At 39.2% G+C, this 27,395-nt stretch overlaps 1 protein-coding gene and 1 long non-coding RNA gene across 2 annotated transcripts in view; one reads left to right on the top strand and one right to left on the bottom strand.

Moving 5' to 3' along the window:
• Nucleotides 1-18,710, top strand: part of LOC134348929 (uncharacterized) — a 57,470-nt gene extending 38,760 nt beyond the window's left edge. The window contains exons 2-3 of the long non-coding RNA XR_010018526.1: nucleotides 4,489-4,624; nucleotides 18,510-18,710. This is a non-coding gene — a long non-coding RNA (uncharacterized LOC134348929). The remainder of the gene's footprint in view (nucleotides 1-4,488; nucleotides 4,625-18,509) is intronic.
• Nucleotides 1-27,395, bottom strand: part of neurl1b (neuralized E3 ubiquitin protein ligase 1B) — a 437,909-nt gene that overhangs the window by 226,681 nt on the left and 183,833 nt on the right. The window lies entirely within an intron of this gene.

Below are 27,395 nucleotides of genomic sequence, written 5' to 3'. Positions count from 1 at the left end.
TTTGACTATAAACTGAACCTTTGATATAGGTGTTAATATTAGAAACTTCAAGTAAAGTTAAGATTTTAAAAGGAGAAGAAGGATGTCTGAAGTGGAGGAATTTAAGGAGGTATTTGAAAGCATGAGGATTTAATGCCTGAAGCCATGGTTACAGGTTAATTATGAAGCAATGAATAAAAGATTCAGAAGAATCGAGACTTCAGACTACGGTTGCAAGACTGAATATTGTTACAGACGTAAAATGGAGTAGACTTGTGTGTGTTTTGGGTTTCAAAATCCCCAAAGATGTAAGATGTTTGCCAGGATTTAATTTATAGAACTAAGTTGGTCATGGTCCAGATGGGGTTCCCTTTAAATTTCCTTTGTTTGTGTTACAATCGGGACCATTGACTCCTTGTTTCCCTTTAATTCCCTGTTTTCCCATGTTCCTCAGGCTTGGTGATTAAAGGTAATTTACTCTTGACTGAACCGGCAGTTTATAAGTCTCCGGCTTTCTGCCGTTCGGCGTGAGAGCATTAACGAAGTCACCGAAGCTGGTGCGAGCCAAAGTCATCTTGCCGGAGCCAACTAAGTTTCTTGCCAGTGCAAGCCTAGTCTCCTCCCGAAGCAAATGCCAGCAAGCCGCCTTCCCTTGCCAGAGTGGGTCAGTCAAAGTTAACCCGCCAGGGTGAGTCAAGAGCTCACCGCTGCTTGAAGCAAACTTGTGTCCAGATAAAGAACTGTCTATCATTGTGTTGGGAACCGTCTAGTAGTGTTCAGCATTCTGTGTATGAGTCCCGGCACTTCGTCCTGTTCCCAAGGAGGGGTTCCCGCTCTGTGTTCCATGTTCCTGTCTCTCAAGTCCAAGCTCCGAGGTTCAAGTATCCAGTCCAAGCTCTGAGGTTCTAGTATCAAGTCCATGTCTGGGTCCCGAGTTCCATGTTCCAGTTCCAAGTCCAAGCTTCGTGTTCTCATCCTGTGCAGGAGTTCCACGTCCAGTCCTGTGCTTAGCCATGTCCAGTCCTGTAGCCTACCCACGTCCAGCCCTCGCCTAGATCCGGGGTCCGAGTCCAAGTCAAGACCCAGGTCCCGAGTCCCTGTCCAGTCTCTGGCTCAGAGTCCTTGTCCAGGTTCCAAGTTCCTTGTTCCTCGTCCAGGTCCCGCTTTCCTAGTCTAGTCCTAGCCCAGACCCTGAGTCCCAGCCTATGTCCAGGGCCTGAGACCTAGTCTATTATGCTTATGGCTGCTTCCGCTTTGCTTTCTCCTTGATTTCTCTCTGTTCTATCCTTGCATGCATGCACTGAGTGTTACTTATTAATAGATTAGTTGAAACAGCAATATTTTGTCCACATTACCCTTGAGATACAGCTAGTTAACCTCAAGTACACAATATGTGTGAAACAAACAACAAGTAACCTCACAGGTCTAGGAGCAGCACCAGAAATTATCATAGACTGGCCAAAAACTGGGCTATTTGCATGATCTTTATTAGTTTATCTATTGTTCAACAACTTTCTGGACAAACAAACCACCAGTGGGTCAAGCACCCTCTGTGGGAGTGCAAGAAATTGTGAAGACCCTGCATTGATTGCAGCATGCTGTTGTGCAGAGGGACTTGGGAGTGCTTGTACATGAATCGCAAAAAGTTGGCTTGCAGGTACGACATGTTATTAAGAAGGCAAATAGAATGTTGGCCTTCTTTGGTAGAGGGATTGAATTCAAGAGCAGGGAGGTTATGCTACAACTATACAGGGTACTGGTGAGGCCACACCTGGAGTACTGCATGCAGTTCTGGTCTTCATACTTGAGGAAGTATATACTGGCTTTGGAGGCAGTGCAGAGGAGGTTCACCAGGTTGATTCCAGGGATGAATAGGTTAACCTATGAAGAGAGATTGAGTCCCTGGGACAATATCCTATGGAATTCAGAAAAATGAGAGGGGATCTTATAGAAACATACAAAATTTTGAAAGGGATAAATAAGATAGAAGCAGGAAAGTTGTTTCCATTGGTAGGTGAGACTAGAGCTACTGGACATTGCCTCAAGATTCAGGGGAGAAGATTTAGGATGGAGATGAGGAGAAACTGTTTTTTCCCCAGAGAGCAGTGAATTTGTGGAATTCTCTGCCCAGGGAAGCAGTTGAGGCTTCTTCACTAAATATATTTAAGAAACAGTTAGATAGGTTTTTACATAGTAGGGAAATTAAGGGTTATGGAGAAAAGGCAGGTAGATGGAGCTGAGTTTACAGACAGATCAGCTGTGATCTTATTGAATGGCGGGGCAGGCTCGATGGGCTGGGTGGCCTACTCCTGCTCCTATTTCTTATGTTCTTATGTCATGGCTTTCCTTGCAATTATTAATAAACTCTATTTAGTTAACCCTACAAAACATGTTTGTGTCCTGCATTTGGGTCCACCTTTGCTCCACACTTGTGACAAAGTTCTATAAATTAGCAACATATTGACATACAATTTTATTAGTGGAAGGATCATAATGGAAACAGAGGATGCGCTGTTTCTTTTGTTTTTAAAGAGGTTGTTTCTTTTTACATGACAGTAAATTAAGAATGTTTGCAAAATAATTCAATTTCATTCTAGTTGGACTAAGTCTGATAAGACTTTTACTGTGATTGCCTTCAAGGAAAGGAATCTCAGGGCTGTATATGGTACCATATATGTACTTAGATAATAAATTTATTTTGAACTTTGAACTCTCCAGCAGCTTGAAAGTTCCTTTCTACTAATTAATGTGATTTCCAATTCCTTGCATGACTATGCATAAAGTCTCTGAAGATGAATCCAATCATTTGTAAGCATTTTGCTTTCAGCCTACATTTTGCAATTAATTTTAAATTTGGTCTTAAGTTTACTGAGAAAGCATCAAATAAATAAAGCACACATGATATCCAACAATTTGTTTTAACTCCAACAAGTGAAAGAATAAGAACAATATTATTCAATTCAAGTTCATAACAATTTCCAGCATTTCTACATCAAGATATTCTAACTCATTATTTCCATTCTAGTGTATTGCAATGCTCCATTTATTTTCCTCAGATTATTTTGATTTTAGAAGTTAACAATTTTTGCTTTGAGCAGTAAAGTAGATGAATTGCCATTCTTTTGCTTATTTTTATTTTGTTATTTTGACCTGTTAAACTAAGTAGAATATTACAAAGAGCATCTCATTTTGTTTTCAATTTAAAAATAAAACAAATAAAGAGAGCTTAAACAGTAGCAGGAGGTGCAAAGTTGAAAGCAGAAACCTTTGAGATTGTAGTAATAGAGCATTCACTACAGTTTACCAATTTTAATGAAGATGTTGAACAAATATATAGGAGTGAAAGTGGCATTAATCTTTTGTACTTTTTGAGAGGAGGGGAAGATGGTGGCGCGACGGCAGCACACGCGGCCACTTCGCTGGTGATGTCTGTTATCTGTCAAGTAGGGGACCATGCACAATTCTGATTTGATGGAGACGGACGTGAGAGTACGGAGAAACATCTGGAAAAGTTCTGAAATGCCCGTTTGCTGCCGCTGCTACTGTGTGGTAACCGGAATCTCCGGAGCAGAAGGCCCCGAAATCCTCGGCTCTGCTTGTTTCAGCGGCCGGGGAGAGGTCGAAGGCGCTTGGCAGAGGATGGTGCTCGGGAGGCTGTATTGGAGAGGCTGGTCGACAATAAATGAGGGCTGAGTGTTCTCATAATCTAAAAAAAAACTTAGAAAATGGAAGGAAAAAAATCCTCACTGTTGATCAATAATACAAACATATATCATGTTCATGGTCTTCTGCTTCTGTAGCCCATCCACTTCAAGATTTGCCCACAGAACTGCAGCTCATTCACTGGATTTTTTGTGGTTGTTGTTTTTCTCACTATTCTCTGTCATCTCTAGAGACTGTTGTGCATAAAAATCCCTGGAGATCAGCAGTTTCTGCTAAACCAGCCTGTCTGACACCAACAATCATTCCACAAAGGCAAAGTCACTGGCATCACATTTCTTCCCCATTCTGATGTTTGGTCTGAACAACAACTGAACCATTTGACTATGTCTGCATGCCACTGGTGTCACTTGATTGCTGATTAAATATTTGCATTAGCAAGGTGTACATATAATATATATATATATATAGACAATATGAAAAGACAATAAATTAAAATATGGGGCATCAGCAGAGGAAAACTTACCCTTTCGTATAAAAATCTTCCAACAATATTGGTGGATGTGCAACCAATTTATAAAGATGCACTTATAATGAATGAAGAGAAAAATTGTCAGTTATGATCACCAATAGAACAGCTTTAGGGTCTCCATTGGTGAAATAGCTTGTCAATATGTCTCAAAATGATTGGCATCAATAAAGATGCAATAAACATTTGATTTACATCAGAAACAAAACTCAGAGTGCCTGTTCTATTATAGCTGATACTGACCTCAACCCCATTTTTTCTGCACTGTTCATGTATCCCTTGATTTTCTTAATGGGTCAATAAACATTTATTTTTTACAGGGGCAGACTAGAAAATTCAGGCCTAAGAATTGTGCACTCCTTATCAGGCTGGAAATTCTCAAAGACCTTACTTCCAGCCTCTGGCATGACAGAACATGAAAAAGAAGTCAATTAATCGAGGACTAACCAACTAGAGGTAAGATTGGGGCCGATCTTTAGGTAGAGGGGTTGAGACAAGGGTTGGTGGGGAGAATGGGACAAAGATTGGTGGTAGGTGGAGAGATTAGAAGTTAAATATGTGATCATGGAAGATGAGGGACAATGTGGGTTCCTGGAATGATTGTGGCTTGTAATCATTAGCCCAGAACTGTGTGGGCTTGGTGGAACTGCGGTCAAAATTGTGTGTTCGTAGAGCGATTCAGAGTGTATTAATAGCTGAGGGCACGATTGACAGATTGGTTAGTGGTGTGTCTGTAAAACTGGAGTTGCGGCTCTGGAGGAGTGGAGGAGGGAGTGCTGGAAGACACCAGAATGAGAACTGGCAGGTTACTTAAATAGGATCTCTCCGAGAACTGATTCCTTGCACCAGACCAGAATGTGTGAAAATTATGTGTGACATGACACTATCCATATAGGATGCAGCACACACCCAGAAACTACATGGAAAGCCAAGTTTTTTTTAACAATTCTTGGTAAGTCCTCAGTGTTGCATGAGGCTTAACTTTTCATTAAAATTGAATTCAACAGCGCACAAAAATATAGCATTACAGGATCTATTTTCTAGGCAGTATAGCTTTTTTGTTCCCATTAGTATGAGAGATGTTATTAATCGAGAAGGCATCAATTTCCTGTTGTTGTCTAGCAACACAATTGAACATAATTCAGGTAAAATGATTTACATGCTGAAGCTTCGGAGGGCTGTCATCTGCCTTGCTGAATTTGTAAGAAATGCTGAAGCATCAATAACAATTATTAGGGATTTTGATTCGAATTGACTACTTAATTGTGTTAGCTATAAATCCAAGAAATAGCAGGCTCATGCAAAACTACTGTACCAAATTGGAAGAATTTCTCAATTGCAAATTAATTCTGAAATTATTTTTCTCAGGGTTTTCTGTAACTTTTCTCTCTCCACAATTGCAAGCACCCTCCTTATACCTGTGCACCATATCTGAAATGTATTTATTCCCTGTTTGAATACACTTGTATGAAGCTTAACCTGCAAGCAATGGCCATTGCAGGCTGAAGATCAGTCAATGCAGCAATGATGGGAATGGATAGAAAGTCAAATTTCCAACTTACCACTTTCTCAGTAGTGGCAAAGTGTCAATCTACAATGACCCCCGACTATAGGTATCCTTTAATAATAATAATAATAACTTTATTTATGTAGCACCTTTCTTACATTAAGATACAGGCTCAAAGTACTTTACATAGGTTGTAAAGATACATCAATATAGTCATAAAAGTATGAGACAAAATTAAAAATATTACGTAAAAATAATGTAATAGAATGTACCAAATTATATAAATGCAAACAAGAGAAAATCTGCATATGCTGGAAATCCGCGCAACACACAGAAAATGCTGGAGGAATCCAGCAGGCCAGGCAGCATCTATCTAAAAAGAGAACAGTTGACGTTTTGGGCTGAAACCCTTCGGCAGGACTCATATTATTTGAATGCCAAGCGACTTAACCTTTTTGACCAACCCTCCTTGTGGGACCCAGTCAAATGCCTTGCTAAAGTCCACTGCCTTGCCTTCATCCACTTTCCTGCATTACATATAAATTTAATCAACATTAACAGACATTAAGTAATTCTATAATAGTCCAAATCAGAAAGTAGGTTTTTATAAGTGTTTTGAAACATTCCACAGTATTAGCCTGGTGTGTCTCAGTCAGTATGTAGACCAGATCTTTGGTGCATAAGAGTAAAAGGCCACATCATCAGCTCTTATATGCGTGGCTCTAGGAACACTAGCAAACCAGTATTTGTGGATCCAAGATTACAATTAGGGATGTAAGGGGATAGAAACTCGAAAATATACAGAGGAGTTAAACTATTCAGAGCCTTATGTGCAATTAAGAGTATTTTAAAATTGATCCTAAAGGACACAGGCAGACAGTGTCATGATGCCAAAACCAGTGAACTTTAGTCAGATTTTCTTTTTTTGTTCAAGAATTTTGCTGCTGCATTCTGAACAAGCTGCGATTTACGTATATCTTTCTCAGGCAATCCTGAAAACAGTGCACTACGGTGGTCTAATCAGCTAAAAATAAAAGTGTGTAGCAATTTTTCTGCAACTTGAGATGAAACTGAACTCTTGCAGTGTTCCTTAAATGAAAGAATGTAGTCTTAATAATATGATTAATATGTAATTTGAAATTTAGCTCAGAGTCAATAACAATGCCTAAATTCTTTACCTCTGACTTTTTTTGTAAGGCCAGATAATCAAGTTTATTTCTAAGATTCACACTTCTTTTTATTGTTACTAATAACCAAAATTTTTTTTTGTTTTTTTTATACTTATTTATTTTAAGGAAATTTGAATAATCCATTCTGTGATGCTAGTAAGACACCGGACCAGAGGGTTTAGAGCCTCAGGGTCATCTGGTGTACTAGACAAATATAGTTGTATGCCACTTGCTTAGCTGTGGTAATTCACCTTGTGTTTTAGAATAATTTGATCTAATGGGAGCATGTAGAAAATTGATCAACAACAGGCTAAGAATTGATCCTTACAGCACACCAAACACAAAATCACTACAGCTAACAAAGAATTTTCTTCCTGTTTTATTAGATTGAAACCAGCTTAAAGCAGTAGCCGAAATACCCACCCATTGACGAAGATGGTTTATGAGAATGTTGTGATCTATGGTGTCAAATGCTGTGCTCAAATCTAAGAGAGCATGAATTGCAATGTTACCCGCATTAGCATTAAGCCACAAGTCATTAACTACTTTGATTTCATATTTTTGATATTTTGTAAGTTGATATGATGAGTTGTTATTTCTTACTAGTTTTAACAATTCTGACTATTCAAGGTAGATTTTAAGTAACTGTCAAAACATGACTTTCGACACAAATTTAAAATTTTGCTTGTTAAATTATGATGTTAACAACTGAGAAGTAAAAACAATGAATTGACTCACCTCTTCAAGAGTTAGTAAGTTTACTGTTAGCTTGTTTGAATTGAATAAAGCAAGGAAATTATACAATTTGAAAATGATAAGGCAGAGGTATATAACATGGATGCAAGATTATACCACAAGAATAACAGGATCTTATTTCATTAGTGTTCTTGTAAATGGCTGATTTTCTAATCAAAACCTCATCTTAAACCTGACTAAATTAAAATGTGATCAATACTCTATTTAATCACAGAGATATTAAACATCATAATAACCTGTACAGTTAGCCTGTTAGTGGTCATTGTCCATTTAAGAGCACCAAGTCAAAAATTTATTTGATTTTACAGTGACACAAGCAGCAAGTGTTGCTGGATGGATAGTACAGACACTTACAAACTCACGCTGTCTAATTCAGTTCCGCACTACTGCAAATTTAATAGTGTTAAGTGAAATGGATTAAGATATTGTATTTTAAGTTACTCATTAACTGCCAGCTTACTGCTTTATATTTCTTCTCACTAGAGCTAAATTCTAATAGCTTATCTTGTACTTATCATAGCACAGAAGTAGTCCATTTGGCCCACTGGGTCCATGCCAGTTCCCAATCCCATCCCGTCTCTCCTTATTTTCCCTGCACCCCTGTAACATATTCTTTTACACATATGTAAATCAATAGCCCAATCTGATCGTGACCTGCACCAAATAATTTACCTGAAAAACTAACCTATCAACATCTATACAGAATACGTACAATGTCACAGAGAAAACACACAAACTCTGCAAAGACAGCACTCAAGTTCAGAATTGAACTGGATTCCTAGGAGCTGTGAGACAAAACTAACAAATATTGTACACTAACGTTTTGAAATATAATTACTTTGGAGAGTTGTGCGCTAAAGTGCAGCGGACCAAACAAGAAATCATAACACGGAGTATTAGGCTAGAGATTTATAGTGGTGGAGAGGGTCAGTCCGGTGTTAAGAGTGAACTGTGACCAGGCTGGGTGTGGAGATTCCAGTGGAAAAAATCACCAGATGGGTTGAGTATTTATTTTAAAAGAACATAAAGGCCATTGAAGGCTGTGTCTGTGTATCTGTCATGAATAGACCAAGCCATTAGTCTGTTAGACAGACAGACAGACAGACAGACAGACACACACACACACACACACACACACACACTGATTGCACATTTGGGGCCGGACACACAGCATCTGGAAGGAAAATTGGGAACTTTGAAGCATTTGTAAACATTCCTCCATTTTCCTTTGTGATACTTCTAATTGAAATTTAACCAGGGAAGATTTAGCGGTTGTATACAGGCGTGTGTGATGAGCCCAGGTGGGCACCTTAGTCAGTACAGATGAGTTGGGCAGAAAAGTCTGCTTCCTTACTGAAAAACACTATAATTCTATGATTCAGCACATATGAGCACTGAACTCTGAGCTATTTATAGCCATTGTCTCTCTGAGGTTTCTCTTAATTGGAAAGGTTAAGTTAAAAGTGAGTAAGATTATAACACCGAGGACAAGATTTTTATGAACCAGTGTTATTCTCATTAAACAATGTTATCACCATTTTGAGATATATTAATTAAACAATGGTTATTACCAGTGTAACAACCTTGTGGGTGTAAGGAAAGTATTAATTGGCATGTCTGCTAGCATTTTGGGACTTGTTCCATACGTTACACTAAGTGCTCACTGCTGAGTGCCATCTCTGTGTGGGCTTCACTTCAAAACAAGTGCATCAACCTCTCAACATCACATGTCAGAATCCTTAACATTTCTCATGGGAATTTCTCATTTACATCAAGAGCAGTCCTGAGAGGATACAGAGGTGCAGTAAGAATTATGAGAAGAAATGGATGACAGTTAAACTGTACAAAGGAATGAAAGATAAATGCAATACCAAGAGTAAGGGAAATTAAAGTGACACCTGACAGAAGCATTGTGGGTGGAATCAAGAGAACTAACAGGATGTATGAAAATGAAAATATCTAAAGATACAATGAAATGAAAGTAGAAGAACAGATTAAACTGGGGAAGGAAATAACTACAACTTACATTCTCAATATTTATTACTTATTTATTATTATTAATTTGTTTCTTCATTTTTACATTCACACAGTTTGTTGTGTTTTGCATATTGGTTGCCTGAATCTTTGTGTGCAGCTTTTCACTGATTTGAATGTGTTTCTGTGCACTTACTGTGAATGCCCGCTAGAAAATGAATCTCATGGTAGTATATGGTAACATGTATATACTTTGATAATAAATTTACTTTAACCTTTGAACTTTGAAATAGTGCTATAGTGCTACATTGAGTATATTGTTAGAGTGTTTCCCTCTGACAGAAATAATGCTTAGAACTGAATGATCAATTATTAGGGAAGTTGCTCTACTGAAAGTGTTTTCAATAATATAGTATATATGTGCTTCAATAAAATGAACAGAATTGATGGAAAAATAAAAAGAGAGAAAACATCCCCAGCTTTCCGTGAAATCAGCCACCTATATTTTGCCTCCAACATACATATTTCCCAATGGCATTCAAGTAGCTACAAGCCTTTCTTCTGATTCAAGTAAAGGATCATTGCATAAAATTAAATTTTCAGTTATCAAGCCCACACAACTTGTTTCCACAGGCCATTGGCTTATAATCTCATGCATATTAAAAATAAAATGATTGCAAAATGTACTCGCTTGAGGATTTCTTTCAGTAAATTGAAGGCACTGTTCTACTTTCCCCTACCTACTTATTTTGCCTTGAGCCAGTAGTCAAGGTTTGCTTCCTGGAGGGGTAAAACATCATGGCTGCTTAACTCAGCCTCAGCTGTAGTCAGCCAGGGTTGGTAATCACAGAGAATAATTATCATTTATCCAAACTCTTGTCTGTATTTACTGTTACATTATTTTGCAATACACTTTAAAAAAAAGATCATTGTGCCTTTGTTTGAATTTCATGACAATTTAAGATTCAGATTTTAAATGGAAGGGTTCAAGCACATATTAAGAATGCATTTATTTTCAGTTCAGATTGAACTAGAATCTTTGCATTGTTCTGTTTTTTGCAATCAATGCTGTATCTATTGTTGTATTTATTATTCTCACATTAGTGTTTAGTCTGTAAGCTTCATGCATGCTGGGAATTTCTATGCACCCCGGTTTATATGCAACAGAACTAATCTGAATCTAAATTATTAAAAAAGTATCTTATTATTCTTCTTAAGCAGTTCTGCAGAGACTTGCTTTCACTCGAGTTTTGTGGGTCTAAGGTAGCTGAGGAGACCATGCAGGAAATGCACTCGCTGCCATTAACGGGCCAGGAATTCTTTGTTGGGATGTGTGGGTAGATTGGGAGGTTGTGTGGCCTTCTGCACACTGCACAATTTCTCCCATGCTTCCATTATAAAGTTTTGCAGAGCTCAGTACCGTTTTTGATGCTCCCATTTCTACTTGAGTGGGCATAAGCCAGGAATTCCCATGTGTCTGTAACAATGTTACTTTTTCAAGGAGACTTTGAGGATGTTCTTGAAGCTTTTCACTCTCTTCTTGGAAAACTCTTTTCTTGACAGAACTTGCTTCAAGAGTCTAGTGTCAAGCTATTGGACAGTGTGACTCGCCCATCTGAATTAATTGAAAGTGATCAAGACTCAAAACTGGGATGTTAGCCTGGGAGAAGACACTGACATTGATTTACCTATCCTGCCAGTCAGTTTGTAGGACTTCACGGAGTGCCCATCTCCTGTAATCAGTACTTTGATTTATGATGGCCAATGTGCCAAAAGCTTTTGTTGCGACCCTATCTACCTGTGACACCAGTTTCAATGAATTTTGGACTTGTATTTTCAGATCACATTGTTCTACCACACTCCTCAAAGCCCAACTGTTCACTGTGTAAGACCTAAACTGGCTGGATTCCATCTGCCATTTTACAGCCCACTTTTCCAGGGGACAAAGATCCCTGTACAAGCCATGATAGCCTTCTTCACTGTCCACGGTGCCCCCCGATCTTTATGTCATCTGCAAATTTGCTGATCCAGTTAACCACATTTTCATCCAGATTATTGATATACAGTAGATCAGGGGTCCCCAACCTTTTTAGCACTGCGGACCGGTTTAATATTGACAATATTCTTGCGGACCGGCCAACCGGGGGGAGGCGGGGTGTAGGGTTGCTAACGGACAAGAGTGGCAGTCAAATATGTTGTGTTTACCCAGAGAAAGACTACAATGACCAAGAAGCCTTGCACGGGCACCAGTGCGCATGAGCGTCCTGACCTGCCGATTTTTTTTTCCTCTCTGAAAATCCTTTTTGGCAATTCTGTTCGGCGGCGGTGGTGGGGGGTTGTTAATCACGACCGGAATGTCGGTGATAAGTGACTAATACACTCAATTTTATTTCTAAAAGGGTTTATCTAATGAATTTAGTATTAAACACACAGCACATATTTTCCTCGCATGAATATAGTGATAAGTCAATTATCAGGGGAGGTTGAATTAAGTGTTGAACGAACTTCCAGTAGAAGTGGTAGAGGCATGTTCGATATTATCATTTAAAGAAAAATTGGATAGCTATATGGACAGGAAAGGAATGGAGGGTTATGGGCTGAGTGCAGGTCGGCGGGACTAGGTGAGAGTACCATTCGGCACGGACTAGAAGGGCCGACATGGTCTGTTTCCGTGCTGTAATTGTTATATAGTTATATAAGTAAGTCAATAGTATCATAACATTTTAAGTAACGTTTGGATATTAAACACACAGCACATATTTTCCCTGTTTGAACATATAAAATCATTGCAACGCACCAATATCGCTGAATCAGTGGGAGCCCTGGGCTTGTTTCCCTGCAACAAGACTGTCCTATCGAGGGGTGACGGGAGAGAGCGATACTCGAAGGGGGTTCCTTATGTCCAGTCTATTCCGGAATTTAATTTTCCTTGCATTCATTGCAGAGATATGTTGGAAATGGAAGCAACGTTTTCAGTGCTTTCGTGGCTACCTCAGGATATTTCGCCTTGACTTTGATCCACAATGCCGGCAGAGATGTTATGTCAAACATACTTTTCATCCCGCGGTCATTTGCAAGTTCAAGGAGTTGATCTTCTTCCCGCGCTGACATGGATGACGCGCAGATAATGACCTCGCGTGCGTAATGGCTCAACAGTGCGTGACAGGGAATGAGGAAAGGTGCAGCTGACTCATATCGCCAAATCATATCGTTTCCTCGCGGCCCAGTAGCACATGCTTAGCGGCCCGGTGGTTGGGGACTGCTGCAGTAGATGACAAACAACAAAGGACCCAGCAGCGATCCTTTGGCACTCTACTAGTCACAGGCTTCCAGTCAGAGAGGCAACCATCTACCACCACTCTCTGGCTTCTCCCACAAAGCCAATGTCTAATCCAATTTACTACCTCATCTTGAATGCCAAGCGACTGAACCTTTTTGACAACCCTCCTTGTGGGACCTAGTCAAATGCCTTGCTAAAGTCCACTGCCTTGCCTTCATCCACTTTCCTGGCAACTTCCTTGAAAAACTCACAGTGAGTTTCTCAAAAAGTACAAAGACATGCTAACTGCCTTGAATCAGTCCACGTCTATCCAAATGCTTATATACTGTATTCAGTCCCTTAGAATACCTTCCAATAACTTTACCACAACTGATGTCAGACTTACCTGCCTGTAATTTTCTGGTTTGTGTTAGAGCCTGTTTAAACAGTGGAACAACATTGACTATCCTTTAATCCTCTGGTACCTCTCCTGTCACTAAGGATGATTTAAATATTTCTGCTAGGGCCCCAGCAATTTCTGTATTATTATAGAAACAGAGGGGGGATGGAGGAGAAGATGGCGGTGCGACGCAGCGTGTGTGGCCGTTCTGAATGAATATTGTATGTGTAACTAGGGGGCCGTACACAATCCGGATTTAATGGAGATAGCCGTGAGAAGCACGGAGGAACATCTGGTGAAACTTCTGAAATGCCCGCTTCACTGCTGCTGCTACTGTGCGATTGAGAATCTCCAGAGGGGAAGGCCCCAAACCCTCGGCTTTGCCTATTGCATGTTGCCGGGACCAGTGCCGAAGCGCTCGGCAGAGATGGTGTTCGGTGCTCAGTGTTGGAGAGCTGGTCGGAGGCTCGGAGTTTTCGGATGGACTCGGAGTCAGACTGTGGTCGGATGCTTCCAGTATGCTGCATCGGCAAGTTGGCGGCGCTGGAGGTTCACCGTCTGCGTGAGATGACGGGACTTTCAAGAGACTTTGAGACCTCTACCGTGCCATGGTCTGTTCTTATCAAATTACAGTCTTGCTTTGCACTGTTGTAACTATATGTTATAATTATGTGGTTTTTGTTAGTTTTTAAGTCGTTTGTCTTGTGTTTCTGTGATATCATTCTGGAAAAACATTGTATCATTTCTTAATGCATGCATTACTAAATGACAATAAGAGGACTGCGTGTCCTCATAGTCTAATCTAATCTATTTGTCTCCTGTAGGGTCTGAGGGAAAACCTTGTCTGACTCAGGGAATTTACCCACCTTGATTTGCCGAAGGATAGCAAACACCTCCTCCTCTGTAATCTGTACGAGATCCATGAAGTTGGTGTTGCTTTGCCTCACTTCTATAAACTGTGTGTCCATCACCTGAGTAAATACAGATGCAAAATTATATTTAAGATCTCCCCCATCTGTTTTGGCTTCACACATGGATTATCAACCTGATCTTCCAGAGGACCAATTTTACTCCTTGCAATTCTTTTGCTCTTAACTTATCTGTAGAATCCTATAGGATTCTCTTTCACCTTGTCTGCTATAGCAACTTCATGCCCTCTGATTTCTTTCTTAAGTGCTCTCTTGTACTTCTTACACTCCACAAGCATCTCATTTGTTCCTACCTGCCTATACCTGCTGTACACCTTTTTTCTCTTAACCAGGGCCACAATATTTCTTGAAAAGCATGTTTCCCTACACTTGTTGTCTTTACCTTTTTATTCTGAAAGGCACATACAAGCTTTGTACTCTCAAAATTGCACTTTGAAGGTCTCCGACTTACCAAGTACACTTTTGCCACAAAACTGTCTCTCCCAATCCACACTTGCCAGATCATTTCTGATACCATCAGAATTGGCCTTACTCCAATTTAGAATCTCGATCTGAGGACCAGACCTATCCTTTTACATGTTTACTTTGAAACTAATGGCATTGTGGTCAATAGATGCAAATTTTTTCCCCTACACAAACTTGTGTCACCTGCCCTGTCTCATTCCCTAATAAGAGATCCAGTATTGCATGCTCTTTTGTTGGGACTTCTATTTCCTAATGAAGGAAACCTACCTGAAAACATTTGACAAACTCTATCCCATCTAGTCCTGTTACAGTATGGGATTCCCAGTCAATATGTGAAAAGTTAAAATCACCTTCTATATCAACTTTATGTTTCTTGTAGTAGTCTGCAATCTCTTAGAAATTTGTTCCTCTAAATCCCTCGGACTGTTGGGTGGTCTGCAATATAGCCCCATTTACATGGCCATACATTTCTCAGTTCCACCCATAACGCCTCACTAGACAAGTTCTCCAGTCTGCCCTGATGGAGCACTGCTGTGACATTTTCCCTGACAAATAATGTCACCCATCCTCTTTTAATCTCTCCTGCTCTGTCATTTCTAAAACAACGGATCCCCGGAATATTGAGCTGCCAGTCCTGCCCCTCCTGCAACCAAGTGTCACTAATGGCTACAACATCATAATTCTAGGTGTTGGTTCATGCCTTGAGCTCATCTACCTTTCCTATGTAATGCTCAGGGCTATCGGCTCATGTTTGTCTAGGGGAAACCCTGCCAAACCGTGTCTCACATTTGCGTAGTTGCTGTGTAATGCACCCTGGTACAAACTCACACATCAAATATCAGACAGCACACAATGTACAATTTACAGATTACACTTTATAAATCTTACTGGAACTATGTAATTAATAGAGGTACAATATAAAAGGATAGTAAAAGGCACCACATTTATCAGAGTTCAACCACTTCGTGCACAACCATTGGAGCTCAATTAACGGGGTCTTCTTTCCACCATTCGATCTCCTCCGACCTCCTTGACCCGCCACCTGGGACCAACCATGGTGGTCGACCAGAGCGTGTCCAGCATGTCCTTCCTCTTTGGTTCTCCTCCCGAAAAAAAAGCCCGCGCACTGACCCAGGTTCCCACACATACAGATAGAATAACATAGCTTCCATTGGTTAGTTCCTCCGTTATCTATAACTATAACCCAAACATTTCAGCTACAGAGAATATTACCTCATAGTTAACATTACAAAGAAGCCATTTCATTATTACACTTCAGAGAAGCCATTTTATAATTAGCAGTTAACACTACAGTTAATATTACTGAGAACCCTACACCTACAATACTTCTTGCATTGAAATATACGCAGTTCAACACACTTGTCGTACAATGCTCAACCTTTTGATTCTCGATGTGGGGCTTTGTGTTCGACTTAGCTTTCACATACTTACAGAAATATTTTCTTGTACCTTTCTCAATTGTGTTTCCAGTGCAAGAATCCTTGATCTTACAATTAAGTAGCTTCTGGAAATGCCAAGAGATGAAACCTCAAGCTCGTTGTATTGTCGTCTTTTCTTGTTCTCAGATTTCCATGCTTCCCAATGCTTTGTTGCACTATATTACCCTTCTTTTAAGGAGTGTGCTGAATAAGCATGAACATCCCTTATAAAAAATAACTATAAATTAAGTTTAAAGTAAATACTTTATCATGTTGCATGATTGTTACTTTATTCAAAGGGCTTTGCAGCATAGAGATAACCCTTTGGCCAAATTTCTCCATACTAATCTATGCCAATTTCATTTACCTGTTTAAATGTATTTTATATGTTGTAATTGTACCTGCCTCTGCCGCTTCCTCTGGTAGCTTATTCCATATATCCGTCATCATCTGTGTGGAAAAACTGCCACTCATATCCACTTAAATCTCCCTTATCACTTTAAACGTTGCCTTCTAGTTGTTAGACTACCTTACCCTTTTAAAAATTCTCTGTCTATCTATCCTGTCTAGGCCCTGCATAATTTTATAAACCTCTATAACAGGAGTTTCCCACATGGAATCATCCCTCAGACTCTTTAAGTCCAGGCAAAACAATCCCTCCTTATAACTCAAGCCCTACATTGCAGGTGACACTCTGTGAATCATCTCTGCTTCATTACATCCTTCTCACAGCATGGTAACCAAACAGTACAGTGTACTCTGAATGTAGCCTAACTAATGTTTTGTACGATGTTTGGCATAACTGTAATATGACATCCCAACTCATTTATGTCCCTAATCTCAGTACGGATGCAGGGTCTTGATCCCAAAATCTACTGTACTTTCACCTCCATAAGTGCTGCTCAACCCATTGAGTTCCTTCAGAATTTTGTTTCTTTCCCAACTCCTATATATGCGAACATACCTTCTGCATGCTTGCAACCATATGCCTTCGTCCCCACTCTGTCTACCTATGTCACCACTTTCAGGGAACTGCCAACTTGTACCTCAAGGTTTCCCTGTTTAATAACATGACCCAGGGCCCTGCCACTCACTGTGCATCTCCTGTTCTGGTTTAACTTCCCTGAATGCATCACTTTACACTTGTCTGAGTTAAATTTCATTCCTTACTCACTTCCCTATTTAATCTAGATCCTGTTGTAACCTTAGAAAACCCTTCATCACTCATTATACCACCAATTGTTGTGTCACATACTAACTTACAAATCATGCTACCTATCTGTCTCACAAATCATTAATATGTTTGACGAAAAATCAAGGACCCAATACAGATTATTGCGGTACACCGTTGGTTACAAGTTTCCGATCCAAAAAACAAACCTTTCATTACCAACCTCTGCTTTCTAACACCAATGTTATACCAATTTGCTTTCTCACTCTAGATCCATGTATTCTAAATTTCTAGCCCAGATGACTCAGTAGGATCTTCTCAAGAGTCTTCGTAAAGTCCATGTAGATAATGAACACTAACCTGATCTCATTGTTCTCTTGGTTAACTCCTCAAAAAATGCAAATTTGAAGGACATACAGTAATGTTGACGATCCTTTATCATTTTGTTTCCCTCCCACAGATGTTGCATGGCCTGCTGAGTTCCTCTTACACATTGTTTTTTATTTATAGGCATCCATTAGTCTCGTGAGACCATGGATTTGCGCCTTGGAAGGTTTCCAGGGTGCAGGCTTGGCCAAGATTGTATGGAAGACCGGCAGTAGCCCATGCTGCAAGTCTCCCCTCTCCACACCACTGATGTTGTCCAAGGGAAGGACACTAGGGCTGATACAGCTTGGCACCGGTGTCGTCACAGAGCAATGTGTGGTTAAGTGCCTTGCTCAAGGACACAACACACTGCCTCAGCTGAGGTTCAAACTAGCGACCTTCAGATCACTAGACAAATGCCTTAACCACCTGGCCACGTGCCAACACATTGTTTATTGGTCCAGATTCCTGCATCTACGTTCAATTGTATCCATCCCTAGTCAGGCATGCCTTTCCAAATGCATGTAAGTACTATTCCTCAGGATCTCTTCAAGCAACGTTCTTGTCAGTGATGTAAAGATCACCATCCTGAGGTTCTCTGTCTTGTTCTTGCAGCCTTTCTTAAATATTGGTGATTATTTTGTTGTCAAAGATTTTAAATTAATCTCTCGGTGATGAGGGGATGTTGCTGTTGGATTTTAACTCCCATGATTAGTGGAGAGATAAAAACGCTAGGATGTTAAAACCTGGCCATAACCCAACCCTAAGGCATTCTCTGCCAGTTTTAATTGACACACAGAATATGGGATCAGCATCTAATTCTGTCTCAAAAGGCCAAATCAGTTTCTGAAAGATTTCAAAAGGCCTGGTTTCCTCTCTTGACAGCAGTTCTTTCTTTATTTGCAGCCAGTGATGGGAAGGATTCCTAAACCTTCAAAGTGTAAGCAAATATAAGAAGATCTGGATGTCTGAGGTGATCCATGCTTCAACTGCCTCATTTAAGGACCATGAAAAGGAGAGTTTATCGATGAATAAGAATGTGGGAGTGCCCAAACTTGAGAGTGAGTGCGGAGTAATGATAGCTCACTCACTTAATGATGACGACATGTGTTCAAATGAACTGGAGGGTAGGTAATATGATCAAAAATAGCCACACAAAATACATAATTTTAGTTATATTTCATTATGTCACTCTTAAAAAGGTGACTGTTTCAATAATGCATTAAATTCACTAGCGATAATGGACAGTAATTAATACCTGGACTGGAAAAATAAGCCTGTTTAATTACCAACTTCCAGGACTAAACATGTGTTAAGTCACTTCAACCCGTGACAAATACTAATTTCCATCACCAACAAAGAGACAGCAGTAACATCTGCAAATACTCTCAGAAATGCTACATTATTTATTGCTGGTGTGTGAATTAAAGGTATTGATTTTATCACAGGAGTCAGGGTTTTCATATATCTTTGATTCCAAATTAAGACTTTTTAGTCTCAAAAATGCGACTCTTCTGTTGCAACTCCCACAAAAAGAAATGTGTAGAGCACTGAAGGTGGCCTTTGTGCCAATCAGAATCAATTTATTGCATAGCAGAATTGATTGTGGTTCAGTTCCAAGTACAAGACACAACCATAACAGGCAACACAAAAGCAATCAACGATTTACAAGACAATGGTGTAAACAGCCATAAGCAATGAATAATTAGCAGATGGTCACGTGCACAAATGTCAATAATCAAACTTAAATAAGTGTGAACATTTGAACATGCTTAATTATTATCAACAGGACAAGAAGAGCAGGAAAGGCCATTTAATGGGTTTTTAAATACCTCTTACTCTCTGCGTTTTCTACTCCAGTCCCAATGTCACCAGTCTACTAAACAATCTGTACTCCTTTGCACCCAGAACATTTCCAGCAAATGTAATCTGTTCTTTCTTCAAAATCTTTATACCATCCTAAAGTATGGAACCAGGAATTAAAATATTCTACTTCTGGGAATGAATTGCACCTTATAAAGGGCTAGCCTAATTTTTTGGTGTCTGTATTCAACACACCCATATGCAACCATATGCTTTAAAAAATGTATTACTCTTCTTGCACACTCTTTAAGATTGTACAACGCAGCTTATATACCATTTGTCTTTCATTACTCCCACAAGAATGAATCATCTCACACTTCTCTGCATTGAATTTCATTTGCCATTACCATGTTTCATCGGCCTGCTTATTGAAGGTTACATCAACAAATCAAGACTATCACAGGTAAAAAGCTCCTCTGTTCTTCAGGTGGATGTTTGAAAGCAAAGGACGGTTCCATTATCATGGAAAAAGATGAGATTATGAACAGATGGACTGAGTATATTCAGGAATTCTTTGAAGACGATCGAGACGAAAAACCAGAAATTAAGAAAAACATTGAAGGTCCAAGTATTTTAAAACCTGAAGTTCGTATTGCAATAAATAAGGTGAAGAAAGGAAAGGCAGCAGGTCCTGATGAATTAGTAATAGAACAAATTATTGCCCTTGAAGATTATGGAATTGAAAAACTTACTGATTTAATCAATGACATTTATGAGTCTGGAATAATACCAGAAGAGATGAAAAAAAATCAGTATTTATCACTCTTCCTAAGAAAGCTGGAGCAATAGAATGTGAATTACACAGGACCATAAGTTTAATGAGTCATATCACCAAGATACTTCTAAGAATTTTGATGACAAGAGCTAAAAGTAAGATACAAGCTGAAATAGGCAAAGAACAATGTGGTTTTGTGAAAGACACAGGTACAAGAAATGCAATATTGATGTTAAGGATACTATCAGAACGAGCTATTCAAGTGGAAAAAGATTTGTTTGTTTGTTTTATCGACTATACAAAGCATTTGATAAAGTGAACCACAATAAGTTATTTGAAATATTACAGAAAACTCTAGATCTAGATTCGAAAGACCTCTGCCTAATCAGAAACCTGAACTGCGAACAAACTGCCGCTGTAAGAATAGATGGAGAAGTGAGTCAGTTTACAGAAATCAAGACAGGCATTAGACAAGGTTTATTTATTTAATGTTTTATTTATTTAATGTGTACAGTGAAACAATATTACAAAAACTAAGAGACATCTTGGGAATCAAAGTTGGCGGTGAAAACATCAATAATTTCAGATATGCAGATGACACTGTGTTAATTGCAAGTACAGAGGAAGATCTACAAAAGTTAATTGATATAGTTGTTGAAGAAAGTGCAAAAATGGGTATATCTATCAATTGCAAAAAGACAGAATGTATGGTGATATCCAAAAAGAAGGAGAATCCAATCTGCAGGCTGAGAATAAACGGGGAAGACATAAAACAAGTACAGAATTTCTGCTACTTAGGAAGCTGGGTGACATCAGATGGCAGGTGCGACTTGGACATCAAAAGAAGAATAGGGATGGCAAAAGACACCTTTACAAGAATGAAGAGTATATTGACAAATACTAAACTAGGCATGACAACCTGCCTCAGAGTACTGAAATGTTATGTTTATCCAGTCATGTTATATGGCTCAGAATGTTGGGCAATATCTAGTAACATGAGGAAACGAATTGTAGCAGCAGAGATGTGGTTTTTGAGGAGGATGCAAAGAATATCATGGAAAAAATGAATATCTAATGAGGATGTCATGAACAGAGCAAACAGAAAAAGAGAAATAATGTACGAGATCATGAAAAGGCAACGTAACTTCATTGGAAATGTGATTAGGAAAGAGGAGTTAGAACACACGGTAATTATGGGAAAGATTGAAGGGAAAGCAAGAGGAAAACAAAGACAAATGATGATGGAGACAGCAGCCAGAGAACTGGAAATGAATACTAATGAGTTGATCTACTTGACCCAAAACAGGAGCGTGTGGGCCATGGCAGTCAAAGCTCAAACTGGGCATGGCACCTGATGATGATGATGATTGAAGACTATTATTATCTTCAGAAATAATTCAGAAAATATGCATCTTGGGTGGTTGATGGTTGGGTTGACTTAAAAGCACACTGATGATGTCTCCTCGTATGGTGATAAAACATTTGCAAATGAATTGCCAAGATCAGAGAACAACTCAACCCAACCATTACTATCTTCCTCAGACTCTGCTCCATTGCCAAGTTTTGAATTATCTACACATTCCAAAACCGTCCCCATATCACCAAATGCAGACTACTAAGGTACATTAAGAGCAACTGTAGTTTGAGTAGTAAAGCTGGGAAACTCTATTGTATACTTCCCTCCAGTCTATTCACCGGGCTCTGTTGTCCATGTCTTAACCAATGTGCATCCATACTGACTTTACCCTTTTTACCACATGTGGTTCAATTTTGCCTATCCGTGGTGTCTTTTCCAGCACAGCTGAGAACTTCATTCACACCCCTGTTACCTCAGCTATCCAGACCCATCTCTGGCTTACTTTCTTTGTTTTACTTTCCATAAAATTGAAAGCATTCAAAATTCTGCAGCTCATATCCTAAATTACAGAGTCCCCTTCCAACATCATCTCCATGCTACGTCGGCTCCCAATTATGCAACACCTATGTTTTAACAATTCGAATCATTTTCAAACCCCTCTATAACCTTACCTTGCTATGTCTCTACAATCACTGCGATCTCCCCCACTCCCCCGTTTGTTTTATTTTGGTCTGTTGAGTACTCCCGCATTTAACGGGTCTATCTTCGACACAGGATCTCTGACTACCAATGAGCTAATCTCTGGAATTCCTTCACTTTATCTCTCCATCTTTTTGACCTAGCTCCATAAAACTCACCTCTTTAATCTAACATCACTGAGTTATACTAATTATGTCCAATATTTTGTTTCACAATTTACCTTCAAGTCCCTTTGGGAGACATCTTTTGTGTGTTAACGGCACTGTAATTATGAAGTTGATGATCTTGTAATTTCATGAAAATTTCCTAAAAGCAACTATATTAGCTTCATTTACCTCTCAATCCCACTCAGCAAGTTAATCAAACATGTTCTCCTCATAACTAGTTATGGTCTTCATCAGTATAGACTCATTCAAGATTGAAGATTCACAATTGTTTAATGCCATTTCCACTACACCAGTATACAGGATAACAAAGTAATTGTTTCTCTGGATTCGATACAACACAAAAATAAACACAATAATATAAAGAAAATATAATAAAAACTATAAATATATAAGATAGCTTATACACCTAGATTGATTTTATGTCCATAAAGTGACGCTTGGTACAGGAGTGTCTCTACATAAGGTGACTCTGACAGAAAGTAGTAGTAGTTGGGGTTGTGGAGGGTTGGGTTAATGGGTAAAGGTGTTGAAGAGCCTCATTGCTTGAAGAAAATAACTGTTTTAGAGTCTAGTCATCCTGGCGTGGGTGCAACATATCCTCCTCCCTACTGGGAGTGGAAAGTCCATAAGCAGAGCGGGCGGGATCCTATATGACATTACTAGTCATTTTCCATCGCCTTTCTGTATAAATGTCCTTGATGACAGGTAGGCTCCTGACGGTGGTGCATTGGGCAGTTTTGACTATCTGTTGTAGAGTTGTTAATCCTCCTGATCTTTTGGAGCAAGGATAAAAGCTTTGATTTTTTTTTTGCATTTTATCTGGCGCAGTGGTGTCACTCTTAGCTAAATAAAATTCGGGTCTACCATATCTTTCACAAAGAATTTTTCTCTGGGAAAGTCCATCCCAAATTATTCAGTACCACCAACATACATCAAAGTTGCTGGTGAACGCAGCAGGCCAAGCAGCATCTATAGGAAGAGGCGCAGTCGACATATCAGGCCGAGACTCTTCGTCAGGACTAACTGAAGGAAGAGTGAGTAAGGGATTTGAAAGCTGGAGGGGGAGGGGGAGATGCAAAATGATAGGAGAAGACAGGAGGGGGAGGGATAGAGCCGAGAGCTGGACAGGTGATAGGCAAAAGGGGATACGAGAGGATCATGGGACAGGAGGTCTGGGAAGAAAGACAAGGGGGGGGGTGACCCAGAGGATGGGCAAGAGGTATATTCAGAGGGACAGAGGGAGAAAAAGGAGAGTGAGAGAAAGAATGTGTGCATAAAAATGAGTAACAGATGGGGTACGAGGGGGAGGTGGGGCCTTAGCGGAAGTTAGAGAAGTCGATGTTCATGCCATCAGGTTGGAGGCTACCCAGACGGAATATAAGGTGTTGTTCCTCCAACCTGAGTGTGGCTTCATCTTTACAGTAGAGGAGGCCGTGGATAGACATGTCAGAATGGGAATGGGATGTGGAATTAAAATGTGTGGCCACTGGGAGATCCTGCTTTCTCTGGCGGACAGAGCGTAGATGTTCAGCAAAGCGGTCTCCCAGTCTGCGTCGGGTCTCACCAATATATAAAAGGCCACATCGGGAGCACCGGACGCAGTATATCACCCCAGTCGACTCACAGGTGAAGTGATGCCTCACCTGGAAGGACTGTTTGGGGCCCTGAATGGTGGTAAGGGAGGAAGTGTAAGGGCATGTGTAGCACTTGTTCCGCTTACACGGATAAGTGCCAGGAGGGAGATCAGTGGGGAGGGATGGGGGGGACGAATGGACAAGGGAGTTGTGTAGGGAGCGATCCCTGCGGAATGCAGAGAGAGGGGGGGAGGGAAAGATGTGCTTAGTGGTGGGATCCCGTTGGAGGTGGCGGAAGTTACGGAGAATAATATGTGAATAATATAAGAATTCCTGTTGTTTTCGTTTTATTCAGTACCACAGTCATTCTTGCGCTTTCCCTAATATTTTGTATCTGATCATTAATCAGCCCCATTCTTTATTATTAATATGCTTACCTTTGGATTTCCTTAATCTTTATCTTCTGTACTGATGTTTATGCTCTTTATGTGTTTCCTTGCTTCTCCTCTGTGCTTCTCATATTTAACCAAATTCTCCCTTATATAATTGAGCTGACATTTTTCATATGCATTCTTTTTCCGCTTCATGTTAATCTCCATCTCCTTTGTCAATCCAATAACATTAGCTTGAAGGTATTGCCTCAGATTCATTTCCGGTAGTCAAATTAAATGTGCAACATCATCAATTCAGCTTGTCAATGGAACAAAGTCAATAAATTGAATATTGGAAGTGGAGTACAACACACTGATTCTACTGTATGACATGTATGTTCTCCTTAACTGTTCATCTTCTGCTGACACTCATGCTCATACCTACACAATGTCATGAATTTCTGTACATCCTTTAGAATAAAACTTTCAAGAGAGGGCAGTCAAAATTCTATTGAGTTGAGAAATAAAAAAGACAAAGTTTAACCAGCAGTGTAAATTTTTTACCACAATACTAAAGGCATTAAAATCTCTTTTCAGGTTAAAGTTACCCTAGACTCTGATCAAGCCCAATATATACACCAAGAACATTCCAGAAGTAGAGTTTTCAGTGCACAAGCTCATCTTGTGGGAAGTAGAGACTAGAAAATTTAATTTTCAGTGAAGTCATTTAAAATATTCATCGCTCCACTTCCTTAAATTGAAAAGAATTATGTATGGCAGATAGCATTGAGGCTACAAAGTAGATGTGACAGTTTTGAATTTTTTAAAAAATGCTTGTGATAAACAACCGCCAGCAATCCTGTGATTTGCAATAATGTTATCACCAATGTGAAATCTCCATTAGTCAGATAAAAGCATCATCATTCTTCATTAGTAAAGGATTACTGCGATTGTATTGTCACTGGAAGTTCTGTACAATAACAATTCATCAGCACTTAACTACACCATACCAATCATTCTATTAAACTCACTTACTTCATTTGCTAATGCCCTAAAGCTTTACTACATCAAAAACTTAAAATTAATTATAGCTGTTATATGAATACCCTGTTTCATATTTATAGTACCGTTCAAGGCAGAAGTACGATAAAGCGAATATCCTTTCTACTTAACTCCAATCTTGTGCTAATATATTGCACGTGTCTCTTAATAAATGGCATCTCATACAAGGGAGTTTTGGATACACATGGCCACTACAATTATGTAAGAGATCTTCTTGTTTGCGTAGGATTTTACTAAGTGTACTTTGTTCTTCCTGGAGCTTTGTCTACTGTTGAAAAATCCCACTGGGCAGAATTTTACCGCTCAGCTGGACTGAGAGTGATTAAATTGTGTTGGAAACTTGCAGTAACATGAAGTGCAGCAGTTTGAAAACTTTTTCAGACCTAACTACCATCTGATTTCTGGCTTTCAAATTAATATCAACAAGAATGAAGGCATCTATGTGAAACAAGCTCAACTCTAAAACTTAAATATGTAATTTAAGTCTATTGCAAGGGAAAGAAAAGGAAATGTTATTGCAGAAGTTTGAAAGACAAAGATTGTGCCTCATTGACATCTCCATTGATATGCTGCAGGAGCTGTGAAGACTAGGAGAGAAATAGTTTCCCCTAATAATTGCAGTAAGGACATTCAACTGTATTTCTTTCCAAAGGTCTTAATATGATTAAAGTTCATTCCTCCTTCAGCCTTCCCTTCGAGCTATCAGTTTTATACTCCATTGAAAAGGAGTTAATCAAAAAATATCACCAGACCAGTAATCCTTTTTTACTTTGAATGTGAATCTACCAAGTTAGCAGGAGAGAGCATGGTTGCAATTTTTTTGACAGGTCCCCTCAATGGTAATCAGTCTATTAACAAACATGACTTCCAGTTAGATAGGGAGGTCCAGTGCCAATTGCAGGACCTGGACCTTCAGCAGAGATGAGTAATGGCGAAAGAGTCTTTGTATTTAAGGGTATGGAGTTTGGGAGGGGAAAAGTTAGGGGATGCCAGGCTACATCAGAGGCCATTAACCTCAATACACAGAATGTGACCAAGCAGTAGAGAAGCTTTGTGCCCCTACCCTTCCCCTGTAGAATGGAGCTGCTAGGCAGGAGGAAGGGTGGGATCATTTTTGATCTTTAAAGAACATTAATACCTAACTCATCCACAAACTTCCTACGTTAGATTAAACTTCCTCTCTACATCTTTTTAAATTTGGCAAATGAGACTCTTGGGTGCTGAGTTAAGACTCAAACAAGTTCCTTGGTATTGTTGTTACTCAAACAAGTAAATCCATCAAAACTCATCCTTAGAGAATGTTATAGTGAGGTGTAACAATTCGTTCTTGCTGTTAATCATGATCGTATTTCTGTGATTAGGTTTGCACCAAGCACCCAACTTGAATTCCCACAGTGGAATCTTCTTAGATGTAAAGGACAGGTGGAGAAGTGGAAAATAATTGAAAAAAATGCAAAGAATGAAATTCAGATAACGGATTTTGAGGAAATATATACAAAAGAATATTTGCTTTTAAATTAGATATCAATGAGATTTTCTAAATAAAAAAAATAGTATCTTGTGGTTTATACACAAAGCCATTGACTATTGATACATGTTGATAATGCCTGAACTGAAAATGAAATCTGTTATGGGAACTAAAGCTCTTCTCATAATGTAATCCATTTTATGACTTTAATCAACATGCTCTTCAGTAATTTGTTTTATTAGAAAATCAATTCTATAAAAAAAAACTTAATTTAAATCCTGAGACCTGTAATGGTCAACAGCATTTAAATCTGAGTGCAATGCTTTTAGTAAATGGATACATTTAATCTAATTATGCCTTTAGTAGAGTTTAAAAAAATTGAATCTGTTCCTGTTTAACAAATTTCAAAACGATAACTTGTAAGTGCAAGACACAGCCAGAACATTTGTTCAGAATATTAATCTTGATACATGGTTTTCTTTTACTTGCTAATTAAATCAAACGTTGTTAAATTAT

This window comes from Mobula hypostoma, chromosome 7 (assembly GCF_963921235.1).
Source record: "Mobula hypostoma chromosome 7, sMobHyp1.1, whole genome shotgun sequence".
Taxonomy (NCBI): domain Eukaryota; kingdom Metazoa; phylum Chordata; class Chondrichthyes; order Myliobatiformes; family Myliobatidae; genus Mobula; species Mobula hypostoma.
This window is presented reverse-complemented; position numbering and strand designations above follow the sequence as displayed.